The sequence below is a fragment of the Capra hircus genome, chromosome 4, assembly GCF_001704415.2.
Source record: "Capra hircus breed San Clemente chromosome 4, ASM170441v1, whole genome shotgun sequence".
Lineage (NCBI taxonomy): Eukaryota > Metazoa > Chordata > Mammalia > Artiodactyla > Bovidae > Capra > Capra hircus.
Window position 1 is genome coordinate 25,509,346 of NC_030811.1, and position 14,278 is coordinate 25,523,623.

The 14,278-nt window shown below is 43.1% G+C and overlaps 1 long non-coding RNA gene across 4 annotated transcripts in view; it reads left to right on the plus strand.

The window, feature by feature from the left end:
* The window catches only part of LOC102184972, a 29,852-nt gene continuing 24,425 nt past the window's right edge, over positions 8,852-14,278 (plus strand). For 3 of the 4 annotated variants that reach the window (XR_001917949.1, XR_001917947.1, XR_001917948.1), the window contains exon 1: positions 8,946-9,816. This is a non-coding gene — a long non-coding RNA (uncharacterized LOC102184972). The other variant, XR_001917946.1, reaches the window with a different exon arrangement.

Genomic DNA, 14,278 nt, shown 5'->3' on the forward strand with positions numbered 1-14,278 from the left:
CTTGCCACCTCTTTTTAATATCTTCTGCTTCTGTTATGTCCATACCATTTCTGTCCTTTATTGAGCCCATCTTTGCATGAAATGTTCCCTTGGTATCTTTAATTTTCTTGAAGAGATCTCTAGTCTCTCCCATTCTGTTGTTTTCCTCTATTTCTTTGCAAAGGCTGTATATAGGCAGAGTACATCCTGAGAAACGCTGGGCTGGAAGAAGCACAAGCTGGAATCAAGATTGCCAGGAGAAATATCAATAACCTCAGATATGCAGATGACACCATCCTTATGGCAGAAAATGAAGAATTAAAGAGCCTCTTGATGAAAATGAAAGAGGAGAGTAAAAAAGTTGGCTTAAAGCTCAACATTCAGAAAACTAAGATCATTGCATCTGGTCCCATCATTTCATGGCAAATAGATAGGGAAACAGTGGAAACAGTGGCTGACTTTATTTTTTTGGGTTCCACGATTGCTGCCGATGGTGATTGCAGCCATGAAATTAAAAGACGCTTACTCCTTGGAAGGAAAGTTATGACCAGCCTAGACAGCATATTAAAAAACAGAGGCATTACTTTGCCAACAAAGGTCCGTCTAGTCAAGGCTATGGTTTTTCCAGTGGTCATGTATGGATGTGGGAGTTGGACTGTGAAGAAAGCTGAGTGCTGAAGAATTGATGCTTTTGAACTGTGGCGCTGGAGAGGACTCTTGAGAGTCCCTTGAACTGCGAGGAAATCCAACCAGTCCATACTAAAGGAGATCAGTCCTGGGTGTTCATTGGAAGGACTGATGTTGAAGCTGCAACTTCAATACTTTGGCCACCTCATGCGAAGAGGTGACTCATTTGAAAAGACCCTGATGCTGGGAGGGATTGGGGGCAGGAGGATAAGGGGACGACGAGGATGAGATGGCTGGATGGCATCACCGACTTGATGGATATAGGTTTGGGTAGACTCCAGGAGTTGGTGATGGACAGCGAGTCCTGGCATGCTGTGGTTCATGGGATCGCAAAGAGTCGGACAGGACTGAGCGACTGAACTGAACTGAACTTCCTGAAGGAGGAAATGGCAACCCAGTCTAGTGTTCTTGCCTGGGAAGTCCCATGAACAGAGGAGCCTGGTGGGCTACAGTGTGGGGTCACAAGAGTCAGACCCAACGTAGTGACTGACCCACCATAGAATAGATGGAGTGAATCTTGTAAAGTTAGGACTTACACAGAGCTCATGGGTACTAGATATAGTCCAGGTTTGCCTGGACAGACCTGCTAAAAGGTTAGCTAATGCCGTATGAATGTCATATCTAGGCCACCATAGACACAGTGGTGGGACCAGGGCATGGAGCTGACGAGCGAATTTTCTTTATGGGTGTTTTGGGCCAGGTAAGCCTGAGAATCTTAAAATGAGAGAGGAAACCTAAGACATTACTTTCCACTTGTGGGCTGGAGGATTAGTAATCTTTTGTTCACTACTATTTGCATATCAGTAATCCTTTTATTTTTCCTTTTTTCTGTTACTACCATTTCAAGAAGTCTTATCACCTGAAGATAACTGCTATGAGAAAACTGTTACTTTTAGAGAATTAACTAAACAGTAAAAAGTTTTTGAAAGATTTTAGTGAAACGAAGTCCTGAAAAAATGTTTTAAAGTTGAATCTCGGTTTGTTTTACATTATATAACAGACATTTGGGCTGTGATGCAGCAGGATGCTCTTTCTTAGACCAAAGATTGGTCACTTCTGTGGCAGAACCATAAAGAGGGTGATTTTTGTTGATAAGCGTTAATTTCCAAAAGGACCTCTCTTAATCTTTTGACACACAAACCATTATCTTGAAGAGCCTACCCCTCATGCAGTCATCTCTGTTGGCTTTTGCTTCCTCGGTTGTTAATTGTTGAAGCTCCCTTTGATCCTTATTTCTCGGTGACTGTGTGTGACTCACAGGTTTCCCTGGGTCACTTTTATCAGCTTTGGTTGAAACTGGATAGTTTCATGTTACAAGTGAACTTCACTGTATTTGCACTTTTATTCTGTGGTACTGACCAGTCAGACAGAGAATGTGAGATGGCTGGATGGCATCACCGACTCAATGGACATGAGCTTGAGTGAACTCCGGGAGTTGGTGAAGGACAGGGAGGCCTGGCGTGCTGCGATTCATGAGGTCGCAAAGAGTCGAACACGCCTGAGCGGCTGAACTGAACTGACCCATCAAGAAAGAGAGCGTAATGGATGCTGATGTTAATGAGGACTAAATACTAAGTTATCATTTTGTCTTTTTTTATATTAATTTTTTTTTTTAAATTTTTGACCACATTGCACAGTATGTAGGATCCTAGTACACTGACTGGGGATTGAACCCACGCCCCCTGCATTGGAAGCTCAGAGTCCCAACCACTGGACCACCAGGGACGTGCCATCATTGTTCTTTATATTCGGATGATTGGTGCTTTCTTATGCAGCCTGGAATCTACAGGGACTCAGAGAATGATCATTCAAGTAGTTAAAGACACCCCCCTCTCGTCTTACGGTACATTTAAAGCACTCAGTATGATTTAGTGGGCTTTATAATTAACCACGGGCAGATTTTGTATGCCATTTCTGACACATAATGGATTTTATAACCTTGGGCAAGTTATCCACAGAACTTCAGATTCTTGGTGTATAATGTAGTCATAAAACCACCTTGTGGAGTGGTCGTGGGGATTGGCGCCCACGTATATAAAATTCCCGGATAATGCATAGTGCACGCACCTCAAGAAATGACCCCTGAAAAAAAAAAAAGAAATGACCCCTGTTAGAGTCGCTATTGCATTTGTGCAGTGCCGTTCATTTTATGAGACTTTCACATTCAGTTCAGACTGAAGAAGATAAACTGCAGCAAAGTCACTGAAAGTTTTGAAGGTGTGCATTTCCTTGAGGAAACTGAGTTTCAGAAGATCATATTTGGGGACTGTATATGTCCCACATCAGAGCATATAATTTGATTGACATTTATTTCTTGCTGTAAATGAGAACACGAGTCCCAAGGAGACTGCATAACATTCTCAGGACCACGTGGTTTGCATCTAGCAGAGTCCAACCCAGAAGCCAGTCTTCCTACTCTTTTCTGTGTTTCACTGCCACAGAGCTGCTCGTTGGCAAGTAAACCAGTCGAAAAGGTTGTCACACTTGTCTTGGAACAAAGTGATAAGGGTCCGGCATGTTTATTAGAAGCAAGCGTGGGAGGGAGAGGACAGAAACAGTAGTTAACAGGGAACAGGTGCCGACTAGACTTGGCGACCTATTGGTCCCTGAAGAAGGGAGTCGGGGGTACAAGCTTTCCAACCTGGTCAGATGGCTATACAGTTAATTAGGCTAAAAGAAATAGAATTCATTTGGTTTTATTGTTTCCTGTTGAGTTTAAAGGGACCAACCACCCTTTCCAGATAGAAACATGTAGAATTGAAGGTAGGAGAAGATGCCTGTGTGAAGAAATAAATTAGAGACTCTCATGCTGCAGGAGCATTGGAACCATTGTGCTGCATAGACTCATATGCACCTCTGCGTGTGCGTGTGTGTGTGCATGCGTGTGTGTGAAAGTGGATTTTGTGACACATTCCCAGTTCAAGACTAAGGCACTTTGTAACTTACTCCCCAATTATAATTCACCAGCTGTCATACCTTCATCAGAAAGAAGAGCTAGTCCTGTAGACTCTTCCGTGTGTGCCTGTTTGTTTTGTTGGATGGATCCTGCTGTGGCGCTGAGAGACAGACTTTGCTGGGCCCTGTTTTGTAAACAAATCTGTTCATACACACTGTCTTCTAGCATTGCATGTGTACAGTGGCTCTGCTTTTCCCACTAGACACGCAGAAGCCTAGGATTTAGAAGCTTGTTTTCTTTTAGAAACATGCAGGCGTTGAAGAAGAACACGCACGTGCCTTTAACAATGTGTACACCTACCCTGTGTGTGTTTTGACTCTTCTCGATTCTGATTCTGGGCCATGAACCCCTCAAGAACATGGCAGCCTGGTACACACACAGCGTCCCTGGGAGGCATCCTAAAGCCGCCAGGAAACTACTGACTGAACTCGGTAAAGAGAGCAAGCTTTTTACCCTTTAAGTTCCTTCTGTGGGCCGTAAGTGGGATTTAGTCACCCAAGATGATAAAGCTTTTCCAAGAAGAGATGCTTCTTTTCTTAAATTGGAAGATGAACTGATAATAGGTATTTATACAGTTGCTTCCTACCTGTAGTTTTTTGCATGTTTTATTTAACATTCCAGCCAAGTTCAAGTTTTTATGACAGGAAGTATGTGAATGGTTATGACAGGAGTAAATAACATTTTATTTTATGATAACAGTTCAGGAAGTAACTTTTCACGCCAAATCTTCAGGGGGAAAAGGCTCATTTATAAAGTTAACATACCTAAATTTCCCAGAATCTTTCCTGTCTTAAGTGGAAATAAAACTAGAACATGGTCTTATTTCTTCCTCTTCTTAACTTGTCAACAAATGTCTTTGTTTTAGGATGAGGCATTTCTGGGTATTTTGGTGTGCCCCAATATGACATGGAACCATTAAAAAAAGTTTCCAAAAGAGAATAATAAGACCAAATTTTACAGAATAAATAACACAAAATGTTTGAATCCCTAAATAGGAAGTTACTTTTTCTTTGAAGCATAGATGAAGACCAGGAGGTCCCCAGCTCCCAGTTCCTCTGGTTTCCATGTTCCATAAGCACGTGGGACCGATAGTTTGTTTAACATCATCTGCACGTCAGCAGATTTACAGAGAAAAGAAGGAACTGGGTAGACCTTCAGTTAGGTTCACTGTGTGCTGTGCTTAGTCGCTCAGTCGTGTCCGACCCTTTGTGACCCCATGGACTGTAGCACGCCAGGCTCCTCTGTCCATGAGGATTCTCTAGGCAACAGTACTGGAGTGGGTTGCAATGCCTTCCTCCAGGGGATCCTCCCAACCCCAGCATCAAACCCAGGTCTCCTATATTGCAGGTGGATTCTTTACCAGGTAAGAATCCAGGTAAACCCTGGAGCCACCAGGTAAACCCACCCACCCAGGAATTGAACTGGGATGTCCTGCATTGCAGGCATATTCTCTACAGCTGAGCTGCCAGGGAAGCCCTAGGTTCACTATAGGAGAACTTTAATAGTGGCTTTCTGTTTCCCTGACCTGGAAAAAGATTTTTTTTCCTTCATCTTTCTCCTCTCTTCTTAAAGCCTGAGGAGCTTATAGTGAGAAGAAAATGTTTAACTGATACATTTCTGAGGAATGATATTACACATGCATGCGTCCCAAGAGTGAGTGGATGCCTGACAGGTCAACACTCCCAAGAAGCGTTCCCCAATTCCGGGTGGCCATGGGCCAGCGGTGCGGCCTTGTGATGGAGGGCAAGCCTTCCCTCTGGGCTGGGAGCTTCACTCCACCACTGATTGAAAACCAGGTCTCTAGATCCCTTCTGCCTCCAAAACTCAGTATCAGTAGTTTGCAGATTACACAAAGCTGTTCTCAGAGAACAAGCTAATGTGTTAAAGTTACTGATACTTAGTTGTCACTAGTTTTCTTTAAATTCTGCAGAGAATGTATTTGCATGTGGCGTGAGTGAAAATCTGCCTCAAGTAGTAGTCTCCAAGGCAGTTTTACTTAACACACACAGCAGCCTGGCACAAAGGGCGGCCTCTGGAAAGCTCGGAGCAGAGTGGTCAAGGTGCAGCTCCCTGGCTCTGAACCCTGGCTCCACTGCCTGCTGATTGGGTGACCCTAGGCAAGCCCTTAAACATCCCGGGGCTCAGTGTGCTTATTTGTGGAGGCGTGGTCAGCCATTCAGTCGTGTCTAACTCTTCTGTGACCCCCTGGACTGTAGGCTGCCAGGCTCCTCTGTCCATTGGGATTCCCAGGCAAGAATACTGGAGTGGGTTGCCATTTCCTCCTCCAGGAGATCCTCCCAACCTAGGACTGAACCTGAGTCTCTTGCATTTGCTGGGAGCCACCGGGGTAGCTGCATCCGCATCTATAGGAGGGGAATAACCAGAGAACTGAACTTGCAGGGTTGCTGGGAGGATCGAATGAACAGATCTGTGTAGGCCCGTGGTGGTGCCTAAACCAGCCCTGGGGTCAGGCTGCTGTCAACCACAGATGAGTAAACTGGCTGAAAGAGGGTTGGGTGACCTGGACCAGAGAGAATTGTCACCCGGGGAAGAGGTGAAACTCGAATGCCAGGCCTCAACCTCCCATGTTGGGTCAAGTGCCCTTCCTGTGTGGGGCCACACTCCCTCCTTTCTGTAAAAGGATCACTAAAGGTGCACCCCTTGCCATTGTTTAAGAGGAAGCACTGAGTAAACGTTAACCATGAAGATTTGTGACACGGTTTTGTTTTGTTTGGGGAGGTGGGGGCTGGGTGATAATGGGCCCAGAGGTCTAGAGAGCAAACACTGATTCTTTCAACTTGGGCTTGTGGGATGTCTACAGTACAGTGAATCAGAACAGGACCCGGACAGTCTCTATAGCTTAATCACATTTTAAGTGCCCACCTTAGAAATAGTCCCCTCCGCCTCCCCCATTCAAAGGAGTTCCCAGGGGGCAGTACCTTCTCGTTAGCAGCCACACCTGTTAGGTTCATATTCTCCTTGGTGTCCCCCCAGCATGTATTTTTTGTGATCTTTATTCTGTTTCGCTCTGCTTTTCCTTTCTCTCTCTGAAACCTCTGCGTGGGTCACCCAGGACTTCAGAGGAACTCTCATATAAAGCACAGTCTGAAACAGGAACACTGCTCAGAAGCCTTGAGAACTTCGAGCATGTGTGTGTGCATGACACAGTGGGAGGGGAAATTAGCTGATCTAACATTCGGGTAGTTGTCTGGCCTCTAATCATTCATGAAGCTCAGTATCAATAAGATTTTTTAAATTGTAGATATTTAAAACTGCCCTCCATGTAGGGTTCCTCTTCTTTAGACATCCTACAGAGAGGGCCTTTTGACAGCGAGCAAATTCATGATGAGGTCTTGGGAGTGAGGGCAGAGAGATGACTGTTCAGTAGTATAGTTGGTTTTTAATGAAATCCTTAAGGATGTTTATTGACGCTGTTTGTTTGTTTGTTTTTACTCACCCTCAATTTGAAGGTTATATTCACACCATGCAAATGGTTTCCATACTCTTAAAACATCAGTTTGGGTAAAAGCATAAAAACATTCACATTCATGAAAATTTCCTTCAAGAATATAACACACAGATAGTTTTATTAAATTTTGCACATATATTCTTTGTGTTTAGCTTGAGTGTTCAAAAAATGAGAAATACAGAAGCTGGAGTAGAAATTTCAGTGTCACTGCATTAGAAATTGAGGGCTTAGTGGTGCTGTATAACAGATATGTGAACACATTGGATCTGTTTTTTTCCTTCTTCAGTCCCATTACAGTGGAAGCTTGTGCTTTCTTCTCCTGCCTTCGTGAGCTCCTCCATTCCTTTGCTCCACCATTCGTACCCAAATAGAAGCACATTAACAGCCTGAAAATAAAGGGCAGCCTTTTTTCTTTTTAAACCTCATCTCTTAGCAAAATGTCTACTCGTCCCGTCAGAAAACGAGCTCTGACAGTTAAGATGGGATAAAAGCAGTTTTTCTTAGTTTGCCCAGTTGTCAAGAAACTCTTCTCTGAAGTGATCAGGTTTGGTTAAAAGACAAGAGAAATACAAAAGGTCATATTTTAGCCCTTCATGGTTGGTTTTCGAGGGGTGCTTTGGTGCAAAAATCACGTGGTCAGTATTAATGTGACAGGGTGTTAGATACATGTTTTTCTGCTCCCATCACAAATCTGAAAACGTTCTCTCCTCTCACAGACCGTGGGGATGGCACCGGGAGGCTGTGTCTTTAGTGTGTTCAGTGCCCAGGGTGGGGAAGATGATTTCCATATTTGAAATCTAGGGACAAACAAAAAAAATAACTCTTTTTTCCTTGAAGGGTTAATGCCCTAAACAGCTTCAGATTGGTTCACTCGAATCTTAAAATTACTTTTCTAGTCACGCGCACGGAAGGTCTAAGCATTTGTGAAATGTCTTTTTTTTTTCCTTCTCCTGATGCTGTTCTCTCTTGGCTGTCTTAATTACACAGGGGTTGAGAAACCAAATTAAAATTAGGCGTGGCTGGTAAACAGCGATCACGTTGCCTGCTCTTAGCTCCGCAGGCTTGTTGGAGTTACTTCTCCTCCCCGTAGTGCTTTCCTCCCCGCTTTTTTTTTTTTTTCCTCCAAAGGAAATATCATAAGCTCTTTTAGAAATACTCACAGGAAGTGAGTATCCATATGCTGGTTACTCGCCGGCAGCTGAACGTTGACAGGTGGAGAAGTGCTGGTGCATCCGCTCAGATTTCTTTGAACCTTTCTGCCAGAGCAGGGGAATATTCAGGGCGTACAGACCGAAGGATTTTTGTGTACTGAGGGAGTTACAAGAGGAAATTGGTCATCGCGCGTCATCTTGGTGGTGGTGATTCAGGAAGCTGTGATGGGGGGTCCGCAAGGCACGTGGCTGCCGCCGGCGCTGAGGTTTCTGCTCACTTCTCAGAGGGCGGGCTGTCTTCTAAAAATTAACGCTCCCTCCACTGCCAGCGATTCTTCTGCAGTGAGTCACTTCCAGAAATGAATAGCCACGGTTTTTTTGGAATGAATGTTGTGAAATCCCTCGTTTATAATGGCAGGTTTTCAGTTGGTGGTTTTATCAGAGAGAATGTCTCAAGATCAAAACGAAACCTCCTCTTTAAAAGGAAAGAAAGTACTCTCGATACAGAAAGCAAAAGTACTTCCAGTCTCCTCCTGACACGCTGTCACGGAAGATCTATGTGCCTGTGTGTAGCGACACACGTCCATGTATTAAGACTTGCCTACACTGTAGGAGTCCTTGGAATTACGGATTCGTTGCTAGCAGCTGATTGATCTCCTGTGAAGAAGGTCGCTAACTACAAGAAATGTTATGTGTGGTGAGTAGGTGGTAGATTCTGAAGATTGTTGCTAACCCAGGGCTCATCCTCTTTTGAGTCATGGATTCAGAGGACTGCTAGCAAGCTCCTAAATACTTCTGCTTTGTATAATTTAGTGGATGGGACTGCAGGACTCACAGAAGCCTGTGAAAGGTTTTCAGAACATGGATTAATTGAATATTGAATAATCGTTGACTCTTTTGAATATACTAGTCCCTTTGAGGAAGAAAGGCTATTTTACTGACGGAAGCCATTTGTAAGGCACTTTTAAAAGTTTAAAAAGCCCAGTTACTGCAGTTACTGCCCATCTGTATTTATTTTGACTATCACTCCATCTTCTTGTGTGAAGGAAATGACTATATGGTTTCAACAAAGAAAAAGTTTTGCCAACTCCTTTTAACTGAAGAAACTTCACCCACGTGTCACTCCTAACTGGGTTTTTGTCTTCCTGACTACTCGCAAGGGGAAACTACCCCATGAAGGATACTAACCCTTCCGGCAGTATCTGTGATGTGTCTCATTCAGAACCCGGTGGGCTCTCCACAGCTGAACGACAGTCCTTTTATCTAGGGAAAGAGAAGGAGTCCAGTTACTGGAAACAGTGAGTGCAGCTTCAGAAATTGTTGTCTCTCCCGAGTGGAGAAGTTGTTTGACCTCCTGACTCATTTCATAGGAATTGGAGAAAACAACCTAGTGTGGTTTTCACTGTTAGTCCTGGAGGATTCCAAAATCTGTGTGTCTGCAAATGCGATGAGCTGGAGGAAGGCAGTGTTGCCACTTGCTGTTTCTACTTGCCTGCTCTCCTAATGGAATTCAGTCCCTTACCTCCAGACAAGTCCAGCCTGTTCCTGGGGATCCCTTGTGTGGCCGTTCAGTGGTGAGTACTGATGGCAGCAGTTTCTGATCTTTGTGGGTTTTTGCTTCTCAATTTCTAAAGGGCATTTCATCCAAGGACACATTTTAAACAGCATTCTTTGCTTGGCACATTTACACTACAGTTTATATTGACCTGTAAAAAATACACTGGGTGCAGTGGTAGTATAAAAGACAGCATAACCTATAGACAACAATGAAAATGAAGAGTTGGGATTTATTTGCATAGAATAGATTTTTGCGGCTTGTTGACATGGAGGCAGTTTTTACTTTGACATATTTGTATTAAGTGATTTGGGGGTAATTTATTTAAAACACAGGTATGGAAGGTAATAGTATATTTCAGCAAAAATAATATAATTGCTGTTAAGGCATAAATTTTTGACTAGTAACATATTTATGTACAGAGAAACTTGATTCATGGTGTTTTGGTTTTAAAGCAGCATTATCAAATCAGCTAAAGGTATCAAAAGTGGACAAAGAAAATAGGCTGAACTTGGATAAAAGTAGAAACTGAGGTGTTTGAAGTAATTGACATTTGAAGTGTCAGTTAGATTTTGGCCTCTGTATAATCTCATATATGATGGATCCACCAGATCACACCCTCAAGGAGCGGTCATTTAGTATATAATTATTAGAGAGTTTCTCATTCTTCTTGGAGATGGATGAGAAAAAAGTTGACTTGGTCATGCTGGCACTGTTTATTCCGTTTACTGCTTTATGTCTGAATGCCTTAGAGATGGAGTTCTTAGCCTTTCCAGGGTGTATTGGGCCCCTTTGAGATTGTGACGGAAGCCATGAGTCCTCTGGGCACACTCACACACAAACGTTTGCCCACATTCTCCAGACCATTGCGGCCACAGCAGTGCTCGTCCGTGGGCCCCAGGTTAAGGACTCCACCAAGAGTGAGACCTCACTGTGACACCGCCATTCCCAGCAAACACTGAGACTTAAAGTACGAGGCATCTAAGTTGAAAAGAAGTGGTCGCTAGGTGAAGGTGCAAAGTCCGAGAAAAGGAGGAAGAGTAGAGAATATGTGACTGATATTAAATAGACAAAGAGAATCATTAATATCAGAACCTCCAGACAGATACTCCAGAATCCCTACATGTTTAACCTTGGATATTTGTCAAGTACATTGTGAATTCCGGTAGAGACTTGAGGATTCAACATTCAACAGTTGAGGAGAATTTTCCTGACACGTAATGAAACCTCTTTGCTTTCCTTTTGATTTCCATTGTGTGTGTTACCAAGCCAGGTAGGACTGCCAATATCTGAACCCCAGAAGTATAAATAATAATAGTTGTAACAAATTGGAGAAGTGATTCTACATTAGCAGAAGGAGTTTGCTGGGGTGTATATAAGGTAGTTTAGCTGAGAACACACAAAACCCCACGAGAAAGATGTAGCCCTTCTTGCCCGTCAGCTAAATTTGTCAGTACTGTAAGGCTGACGTGGAAAAAAATAGACATGATTCGGGAGTGTATTAAAAGGAGTATGACATAAAAGGGTGAGAAAATAAGGCTTGTATTAGTCAAACTCATTCTTGCGTGCAACCTGAGTCACATTTGAAAAAAGATTTTGGGTAGTTGTGGAGAGCTCTGATATGCAAGTGACAGAAAGTTATATACTCTTCTAGCAAAAGATAAAGAGTAACTGGAGGTTTTAGTCTCCAAAAGGCTAAGGGCTTTCTTGCTAACGGACTTTAAGTAGTAACAGTTTGATTTATCTTTGTAGCATACTGCTTTCTTTCAGTAAATTGTGATACTTTGATGGCTGTCCTGTGTAGGGACATTTGTAACACTTACATGAGAGCTTCGGCAAGAATAGATAGATTCAAATAAAACCAGAGTTGTCAGGACATAAGGTGTATAATAAATACACTTCTTTGTTGATTAATAGATAAGAAAGACTACCTCGATTGCCAAGATGATAAAGTAAACAAGTGGCTGAGGGAAGTTATGAAATTTTGGTTGGGCCCTCTTTCAAGAGGAAACTAGGGAGTTCTGTTTTAGGTGGTGGAAACATTTATTAATTCCTTCTACAAGCTCTGAGGACCTACTTTGCTAGCTGCGCACAGTCTAGCTACAAAGGCAGATTCACAATGTATGGTTTAGTGCTCTGGCTGCATAAAAATAGCATATGTGCGGCACCTTGACACACTCAGCCGCCATCCGTGAGTCTTCCTGATGGAGTGGCATCCGAATTGATCCCTAAAGGACAGCCTTTGAGGAGTGAGCTGGACCAGGGAGGCAGGCATTGTGGTGAGGGCTTCAGGCAAGAGGAGGAGTGGATGCAGAGGAAGAGAGGAAGAAGAGAGGCTCAGAGCGGTAGGTACAGTGGAAGGTGAGGGGAAAGGAACAACAAGAGATGAAGCAGGAAGAGCCATTGATACAGGGATCTCTCCTGCTGTGCTGTGTCAGCCTGAAGGTGTCCATCCAGGAGGGTCATGAGGCCAGATGTGTGCACTGAAGACAGATCATGGGGCTGTCCTGAAGGGAGTGTGTGTGTGAGTGTGTGTGAGAGTGTGTGTTGGGGCAGGGGGGATGGGTTGAGCAAGAGGCAAGGAGACCAGATGGAAAGAAAGCTCCTCTGGTTGTTCAGGGAAGTAATGATGAGGACACCAAGGGCAATGGATTCCAGAGAGATTTGCAAGGTAAAAAAAGGGAAAAGGTGAAGTAAGGTTAGCGGCTTAGGTTATTAAGTGGTAGCGTTCACCACAGAATGAAATCCGAGAGGAAAAACAGGTTGGAGGGGAAGACAAGGCGACATTTGGACGTGTGACAGTCACATGGACGGAACAGGCGGAGGTGTAAGAGCCGAGCGAGCACGGAGGTGGTTTCTATGGGGTTGGACCTTGAAATGTGGGTTAGCAGCAACAGCCTAAAGTCAGTGGTGGTCTTGACTTGTGTGAAGACTTGTTTCTAAAGTAGTAGATCAGTCTTTTAAATTGTTTGTACAGTATTTAAAAGTTTTTTCCTGAAACTTCTTTTAAGTTGTAGAATAAAATAGAGAAGAAATACAAAGTTTCTTCTGACTCCATTACCCAAAGTTCTGTTAATATTTGCAAATTTTTATTTCCTTGCAGTATTTTCCAGAACATGCACACGTATGTGTGCGCGCACACACACACAGTTGCAAGAGCAGCATCGCTCTGTACAGGCATTTTTATATCTTCTCCATGTGCTTTAAAATGCTTTAAAAACGTTTTTAATGGTGCATTGTTTCCTAATTTGGGAGTTCAGCTTGCTTCCATTTTTTTAAAAGCCATCCTAACATTACAATCATTATCCTTTTCTAAGTATAAAACTTTTAATTGTATCTTGACTAGAATCTTCCTGAAAAGTTTTTTTAATAATTGATTTATAATAATATAGTTAACAATATTTTATTGGTTTCAGGTGTACAACGTAGTGATTCAGAATATGTATAGATTATACTTCTCTTACAGTTACCACAAAATAATGGCGATATTTTGTAGCGCCCTGTGCTGTATAATGTATCCTTGTTACTTCTCTGCTTTATGAAAGGTAGTTTGTGTCTCTTAATCCTATACAGCCCCTCCCCCACATCACTCTCCTCACCAGTACTCGCTGGTTTGTTTTCTGTATCCGTAAGTCTGTTTCTCTTTTGCTATACATATTTTATAGTTTATTTTATAGTTTTAGATTCCACATATAAATGATAATATACAGTGTTTGTCTTGCTCTAACTTATCTCACTAAGCATAACACTCTAGGTTCATCCATGCTATCACGAATGGTAGAATTCCATTCTTTTTTATGACTGAGTAATATTCCATTGAATATATGTATGTGTATATATGGGTGTGTGTGTGTGTGTGTACGTACGCACACACACACACACATACCCCAAACATCATCTTTATCCATTCATCTGTTGATAGACACTTGGGTTGCTTTCATATCTTGGCTTTTGTGTATGCTGCTGCTAAGTCGCTGTGCGACCCCATAGATGACAGCCCACCAGACTCCCCTGTCCCTGGGATTCTCCAGGCAAGAACACTGAAGTGGGTTGCCATTTCCTTCTCCAATGCATGAAAGTGAAAAGTGAAAGTGAAGTCGCTCAGTTGTGTCCGACTCTTAGCGACCCCATGAACTGCAGCCCACCAGGCTCCTCTGCCCATGGGATTTTCCAGGCAAGAGGACTGGAATAGGGTGCCATCGCCTTCTCCAGCTTTTGTGTATAGTCCTCTGTGAATATTGGAGTACCTCTATCTTCTTGAATCGGTTTCTTAGTTTTTATTGTTTTGGATATATACCCAGGAGTGCAATTGCTAGACCCTGTGGTCGTTCTGTTCTGAGTTTTTCTGAGATACCTCCATACTGTTTTCCATAGTAGTTGCACCAGTTTACATTCCCAGCTGTGTACAAGGCTTCCCTTCTCTCCACATCCTTCCCAAAATTTGCTATTTGTAGACTTTTTGATGATAGCTGTTCGGACAG